This window comes from Ursus americanus, chromosome 8, assembly GCF_024610735.1.
Source record: "Ursus americanus isolate L20-20 chromosome 8, mUrsAme1.1.p, whole genome shotgun sequence".
NCBI lineage: Eukaryota > Metazoa > Chordata > Mammalia > Carnivora > Ursidae > Ursus > Ursus americanus.
In genome coordinates this window covers 66,599,454-66,606,492 of record NC_142134.1, presented here as the reverse complement: position 1 = coordinate 66,606,492, position 7,039 = coordinate 66,599,454, and the positions used below count along the sequence as shown (strand labels likewise).

The 7,039-nt window shown below is 39.1% G+C and overlaps 1 long non-coding RNA gene across 1 annotated transcript in view; it reads right to left on the bottom strand.

The window, feature by feature from the left end:
* Positions 1 to 282: 282 nt before the first annotated feature.
* LOC148109601 (uncharacterized) overlaps positions 283 to 7,039 on the bottom strand; it is a 31,808-nt gene continuing 25,051 nt past the window's right edge. Inside the window, exons 3-4 of the long non-coding RNA XR_015725578.1 lie at positions 1,170 to 1,203; positions 283 to 1,060 (exon numbers count right to left, since the gene is read on the bottom strand). This is a non-coding gene — a long non-coding RNA (uncharacterized LOC148109601). The remainder of the gene's footprint in view (positions 1,061 to 1,169; positions 1,204 to 7,039) is intronic.

Here is a 7,039-nt window from a genome sequence, read left to right as displayed (position 1 = left end):
CTGAAAACAAAAACAGAAAGAATGGTACCATCTCGGAGAGCTCTTGTGAGGAGTTAATATATGTAAAGCCCTTAGAAAAGTGTCTGGCACATACTACGCACCACACCAGTAAGCCCTATGTAAGTGTAAGCTATTTTTATTACTGTTATTATCACAACGATGCTGATTATCATTATTATTATTTGTAACCCCACTGCCTACTGCAGTGCCCCTCAATTATAAAGAGTGAATCACTTTTAACTATTATGTAAGAGAATTTTAATATAGTACTTGTTTGCCTGGTCCTACAGTTTTAACATGGATCACACCACCAAAGCATTAAAAGGCAGCCCCTGCCATCTCAGCTCAGAATACGGCAAAAGTCCCAAATCTTCCTGTCTCATTTCTGCGCCTTCCTTCCTCTTCCCCTTCATCCCTGCCTGAGCTCACTGCTTGCCCTATTAGCTTCCTCCCTCAAGTCCAGCATCCAACAGGTCCTAGAACTTGACAGATTTCTTCTTGTTCGTTTTTGGGTATCAATTCTCTTCTCTTCATCTGTGTCTCCATCTTATAGTGGTTCTTCTGCATTACTGCACACTGCCTTCTATCCTGGGGGATCAGCTAAGTTCATACGAGAGCATCTACTCCACTGTAAGGCTCTAGAATATACTCTAATCGGAATTTAAAATGCAACAGCCAAGATACAGGAAGCAACTAAGTATTTCAAAAGGACCAACCAAGAATGAAAACATATCTTTTCTTCAACTAGAATCCTGTCTCCCTTCCCCCCTGTCTGTTTCCCTCCAAGTTCAAGGAGAATTTCTAGGTGAGGTTGTGCCACTGCATGTCAACAGTCGTCAGTCACCTCAACAGGATTAGGATGCTGACAGGGTCACATTAATCACTTACAATCTAATCATTTACAATCTCAGACTGGAGGCAAGAGGGGCCAGTTAGTTTGTAAATCATGAGCACTACTGAGCTCTGTTTAAAGTCTATTTTTTATGACCTGGCCAGGTTGAGAGTCGAACACCATCACCAGTCTGGATGCAGAAGAAACTGCCATCATTCAGAACGGTACCTGAAGCAAAGTGGGAGATAAAGTTAGCAAAAGGCACACGCCCATAAAAATATCTATGATTTAAACATGAGACATTTCCAGTGCGCTAAATTTGGAATGATTTGCTTACCCGTGGTCCTGCTGGAAGGAGTAAAATGCGCAGCCTGGGAAATGAAGTAAGAAAACACATCAATGTTTTGCTCATAATGCTGAAAGAAACGGAATTATCTGAACCATGTGAATTCAAAATGTACCCATTTTTAAAAAGCATGTTGGCTATATTTGGAATACAACTTAAGAACTTAGACTTTCAAACTCCTAAAAAATTCAATAGTGGAATTTTTAAGGCAATTTCTAGTTTCCATACAACGAATACACATAAGCTGCAGTTTTACACATGAACACACTCAGCAGAAAACTTTTCTGCATGGCTTGCTACAAAAAGTATCAAAGGTCAAATCAAATCTCATGAAAAGTCCTCTAGTAATAGAAGGCATCCTGATAGGACACTGCGTGTAATGTTGGTCATTGATTCTTTCCCACCTAAAATGAATTACAAAGGCACACATACCATGTTAAACAGTGAAAAGAGCATACTCATTAGATTTTAATGTATATTTTTTCCTAGGTCAACTTCCCCAGAAGCAGGTCCTGAGATGAAGGTTCACATGCAAGAGATTCATCAAGGAAATGCTCATCAGTAAAACCAACAAAAGGCTGAAGGAGGAAGGACAGAGAAGGGCAGGAAGTCAAATAAGAGTATGATCTCAAGCAAAATCCCACATAGCCTAATCCCACAGGAGACTTGGAAGAAGAAATTATCACCTAAGAGTTGTTCTAACCTGAGTCAAGGAAGAAGGGCTTTAAAACTCCACTGGCAAAGAGCATTGCAAAGGGTCAACCCAGGGGGGACATAAATTCCCATGTGTTCAAGGAAGGCTCCAGTAGACCAAAGAAAGTCCTCCCCAAAATCACTATAGCTTATGAATGATGGGAATAAAAAGCACCCAGAAGTCTGGAGACACAAAGGAACAGTGAAAATAGATATTACAGAATCTGGATAGAGTACTGACATTATTTACTATCTGGTTCTTTAATGATGTTTATTCATATAAGTAATGCCTTATACTATTATTAACTTTACTATTTGAAAATACTGGATAGATACACTTGCATAATTCAAACACTGGATATATCTTCCCAGTATGAGTGGATATGTTTAACTGCCTATACAGATCAACTCAAACCAAGAAGAATTTATTCTGTGATCCACCATTTTTATTTATCCAATCACTCAAAAGTATTCATTGATTGGCCACTATGGAGAGTCCATTTAACAATATTAATGACCTTGGAATCACAAAGAACTTGTTTTGAATCCCATCTCTACTGGTTACTAACTATATGATTTGGAGCAAATGACTAAATTCTCTAATCCCTGTTTGCACATGTATAAAATGGGGACAAACATATAAAGATTAAATGAGATGGTAAATGTAATTGACTTTGCATTAGTGTATAGCCCATGAGTGCTCAATAAATGTTAATAACAATGAAAATTATGATAATCTTCAAGGCAGGGGGATAGCTTCTGTGTATGCTATAGTATGCTTAAAAGAAAAACAAGATGTACTCCCTGCCTTAAACAGTTTATCTTGGAGGGCAAGGCATAAATAAACATTTAGCATAGAAAAGATAAGTAATCCAAGAAAGCGACGTATGACCGATGCTGAATGAGATACATAAAAAAATTAACAGATATCCTACCACCAATCTCTCCTTCCCACTAATGTGCTCTCCACACTGACACCGGAGTTCTTTTTCTAAAACATAACTCTAATAGTGACACTCTTGTGTCCGTAAGTTGTCATGGCTCCCTTGTATTATCTACATAAAACAGTCCAGGTTCCAGAGCCTTCACCCGTGATGTATGAGCTCCCCGTCCCCAGCAATCCACTAGAGTTCACGTCTTCTGCTTCATCCCAGTGACAGTTCTTCATCCCAGGACAGTTAAGAATAATATCTTTCTACTTTTGTGTCACTACTCAAGCAGTTCATCCATGTGGAATCTCTTGTCCACTTCTAACTGTTGAAATTTCTCCATCCCTAGACATCCATCCCAAGTGTCATCTCCTGTATAAATCTTGCCCATCTCCTCCATGCAGATGACTTCCCCCGTGTCCATGCTCCTATAGGACATTGCTCTACTGCTTAATGGGTACTGCCTGGCTTGACACTGGGGTACTAATAGATGCATAGAATTAAATGGCTGGGGAGAAGAGGTCCGTGCACTGAAACTGGGCCAGTCACTTAGCAATGTCTGCCAAAATGTTGGACTTGGCACTAGACTGTAAGTTTCTTGAGGCCAAGGATGACCCCTAAGATATCATAGGTGAATTACAAAGAAGGGAAATTAGCATAATGCCATACTGTGGAAATTAAGGGAAGATAATTTCAAGAAAGTAGACGGAGGATTTGGTGTCAAATACTTCTGAGAAGTCCAGGAAAACAATGAATGAGATTTGTATAGACAAGGTCATTGGTGATTTTGGAAAATGCAAATAAAAGCTATGAGACACGGTGGCTGGTGGTGGGAGGTTGAGGAGATTTATGTCATGAGAAAGTAATTTGCAAGATTTTTTTAAAAAACTGTTTTTGTTAAAGGATAAAGGCGAATGATTCATTTAAAGAGGGACATATTAAAAATGCTAGAGAGAAGAATTATTTGAGAAGAAACTGGCTTTTTTAAACTATACTCAACACTTTACTCTGTAATTAAATAATGTGGTTGTGTAATTCCTGTAATTCCAGAATGTGGAAATTAAAACCACCCAAACTCTAGCTTGACCTTTTTGCAATTTAGCATTTTCCCATTACCATTACATAGCTAGATTCACGTATTTGAATTCCAACAGCAACTGTTTGCCTACTGCTCCATTCTTAGGGAAATTCCCCACTAGTTCTATACAGTTCTACTTTGGTCTACAAGGTCGAGGTTCTCCCTTCAAGCTCTCAAACCCACTCAGAATGACCAGATCCTCCAGCCTGTTGGCAGAAGCTTCTAGGTGTGCAGGACTGGGAGGTCAACGTTGGCAGGTGTCTGCATTGCATAGTGTGCTTACCATGAAACATTTCCAAATGAAGGGCCTTCCCTCTCCCTCCTACTTTGGCGATTCCTAGTCCCTTTTCCAGTTCTCTCCTTCCAGAGGCACCGCTCTGCCTTTCCTTTTCTCTTTCTCCAGCTCCAAGCCCTCAACCTTATGTTCTATGAGAAAACAAACAAAAACAAAAACAGACCCAAGAAACTTTGTTTAGAATTCAAGTCAATAGTCTGAATCTTTTTTTTCAGCACTCTGTGCGGTGAGGGAGGAAAAAACCCTCAAGAGATACAGAAAACAGATTGGTGGTTATTAGAAGTGGGGAGTATAATAAGGTGGGCAAAATGGGTGAAGGGGTCAAAAGCTACACATTTCCAGTTCTAAAATGAGTTAAGTCATGGGGCCGTAACGTACAGCACAGTGACTATAATTAATTATAGGATACTGCATATTTGAAAGTAGCCGGGGAAGTGGATCTTGAAACAAGTTCTCACGACAAGAAAAAAATTTGCGACTATGCATGGTGATGCATGTTAACTAGACTTACTGTGGTGATCCTTTTGCAATAGATACAAATATCCAATTATTATGTTGTACACCTGAAACCAATATGTCAATTATTTCTCAATTAAAAAAAAAAACCCTCAAGATTCCAGTGAGAGCAAAAAGGAGTAGAAAAATATACCAAACACAGATGAATGACCTGAGGCATAATTCTGGCATGTTATGAAACAGATTAATAATAATAATGGCCAACTTTGAGTGCTTATTATCTAGCAGACATTGGTCTCAGCCTTTATGTATACAACTTATGTAATCATCACACAAACCAACGAGAGAGGTGCAATTATTTTTGCCAGTCTACAGATAAGAAACAGAAGCACAGAGCGGTTAAATATTTTGCCCGAGGGAACTCAGCTCAGAAGTGGTAGGATTCTGAGTGGAATTCTGATTCTGGACTGTCCGGTTCCAGACAGTCCACACTTGTAATCATCACACCATCCTTCTGGGATATCAAGTTCTTCCCTTGCTGAAATACCATTTCTCCAAAATAAAACACCACCGCTTTTGGATAATGTTTCAAAAAAAATAGGTATTATTTTTATATTACTACCCTGTAGAGAAAGATCACGTCATGCAAATCAACATTCTTTGGTCCCTATGCTGGTCCAGATATAAAAGTACAAAGTATAGTTGTGGACGCCTAGTGAATGCAATATTAGATTATTATCTGTTAGACTGGAAGCAGAGTGAGTAACTAGTTACATTTATTACTAATTTACATGGATGGTTTATAAAACCACATGTAACTTGCTCTGAGAGTATGTAGGTGGTGGTCAGGATATATAGAGAAATGTGGGAACTGACAAAATAGATTTGTCTCACTTGTATGATTTCAATTAAGTTTTTATATAACTACTTTACACATTGCTGGAGTGATGTGAAAATCATCTTCAGATATAAAGCATGGTTATGTCATATGGGTTCTGAGGTAGCTACTTACAGTTATCTCCAGAAACATCCTATAAATATTCTCACCATCCAAATGAAGCCTTCCTGGAGAATCATCTACAGACACAAATCGAAGCACTACTGAGGAAATATAAAAAACCTGTAATTATCTTTTGGTTTCCCACTGAATTTCTATATAGAATTCATTCCCCTTAATGTTGACAATATCTAAAACAGTAGTTTTCACTCATTCCAAGCGGCTAATTGTGTCTCTGAAATGTAGATTCCTGGACATCCCCAGAAATTCTGATTCATTAGGTCTGGGCATGGCCCCAAAATCTGTGTTTTTAAGCAAGTTCCTCTGGGAATTCTGATACAGATGATTAGCCCACGACACTTTGAGAAACACAGATCGGTGACGAAGAAACTCAGGGCAATGTATGGCTGTGTCCTGAAGACACACATACTTTGCTCCGTAGCACCTGGAGAGGAAGCCATTTTCCTGGTCTGGTCCACAGCCATTGGCTACCCAATTTGTGGGTACCCACACCAGTTTGTGACTGCCCAGTTGAGGTATCACCCTTAACCACTGCTGAAGGATTCAGTGACTTGGGATTTCAAAAACCAACACAAGGATTAGTTGAAACGGAACCTGGAATATAGAATGAACTTGCTATTTACTCAATATCAATTTACTGCTTGCGTTAAGCAAACATGTAGACAGCAAAGTTTCAGGAGCAGTTATTAATATCTAATCCGTTCTCATCTAAGGACTAATAAAAATTATATCCAGATGAGATTAGGGGTAATGTTTTTGTCCTTATTACTGCATGAGTCATCCCTTCTTGTTGTCTTAGTTTAACGGAATCTGCTGACCCCCTCCTTCTCTCAGGTGTTAACAGGGCTTCTGCCATCCACTAATTTAAAAATATTCTTATACTATCTGTAATCACTCTTGAAGGTCTTTGCCAAATATGCATCTGTAACTGTGGCGGTTCCTACTTTTCTTAGCTACTGCCCAGATCTGGGTAGAATTAAAATCTGTTTCTCCTCTGACTCGGCAAACATGTTCCCATGTCCAGTTATGACAGTATGGGGACAAATACCATCTTTGTTATGACAAAGTGAAGATGACAGAGACAGCCTCGCCTTTTCACAAGATAAGAGGGGCTGCCAAACCGAGTGATGTCTGAAATGGTTTCCAACAATGGGCAGAAGGTTTTACTTTTTCAGTAAGCGTTACATAATACAACGCCCCAATGGATGCTGCTATTTAAACATACCGTTCCCTCTTCTGTGTGGGTTTTACGAGCTTAGTTTATGTTACCATGTTGGTTCTTGTGTGACACAGAGTTGCATCAAGATCCACTTGCTGGGGTTGCAGTTTGTAGTGGAAAATACATTTTTAGTATCTTCGGAAAGCTTGGAATTTTACAGACTAGTTTTTTTA